We start from the raw sequence: 1,147 nt of genomic DNA on the forward strand, positions 1-1,147 counted from the left end.
CCATGCATAATTTAGATAATTGCTTTTAGAAGATATCCTGTTTGATGAAAGTCTGTAAAAGGGAGATTAAATACTGTGTATTCTTAGAAGATTTTCTTTTCAAGAATTTGTAGCATGCTGTGATAATTTGCATAAAACTATCAGTATTAGGCCAACTTACCATGCTGCTGTGAAGAATCTTACGAACTCCTTTTGAAAATTGTCCCATTTCTACTTAAGATTCCTGGAGAAATTGAATTACAACTAGTCAGTTTGTACATTAAAAGATATTTTGTGCAATATTAATTATAAATGGAAGTCACAAAAGTCATGAAAGCAGACACTTATTCTGTGTTGCATGGTATCAAAATAATCAGTCAAGTCAGGATATGAGGGATGGAGGAGAAGGTGAGGGCATCAAGGGGAAAGGAGTTAGACTAGTAGTTGCAGACTGTAGATAGCATCCCTTGGTACATGAAATACTTTTGAGTTTTAAGGTGGATGTGGATAGAAGTCATCAACTTAACAAAAAAAATTATTAAGCATCTACAGGTCCACAATTTCTTATACAAACAGTTGGGGCAAGAAACATGGAAATTTAGAATCCAAATACCATAGAGTAAAGACTATAATTGGTCATATATCAATTTTGGTTCAGTTTTGCCAGCAAATGAGTTCTGATGAAGTTAGGTTGTGCTGCCAAATGAGAGTTTAAAAAAGAAAGTAATTTTTTAATCTTTTTTTTATTATTAACATATAATGTATTATTTGTTTCAGGGGTACAGGTCTGTGATTCATCAGTCTTACACAGTACACAGCACTCACCACAACACATACCTCCCTAACGTCCATCACCCAGCCACCCCGTCCCCCCACCCCTTCCGCTCCAGTAAGTAATAATAAAAAAGCCCACAACTTTGTTTTTTCCCAGAGTTTAGATATCAGGAGTATAGTAAAGGATTGCTGTCCCATACTGAATGCTTACTTGTGCAATATTGGGTACATACTCCAATTTCTATTGAGGAGAGAAGATTTATATATCTGAAAAAAAAATATACTATCACTATAACATATAACTCAGGGCTTCAGTTCTGTAATTGAGGTAGTATGACAGCAAAGATAAACTATTACGTCGATATACATGGAAGGGACAGTTAAAAGTAAAATT

The sequence above is a fragment of the Leptonychotes weddellii genome, chromosome 3 (assembly GCF_054177405.1).
Source record: "Leptonychotes weddellii isolate Sample4059 chromosome 3, ASM5417740v2, whole genome shotgun sequence".
NCBI classification, from domain to species: domain Eukaryota; kingdom Metazoa; phylum Chordata; class Mammalia; order Carnivora; family Phocidae; genus Leptonychotes; species Leptonychotes weddellii.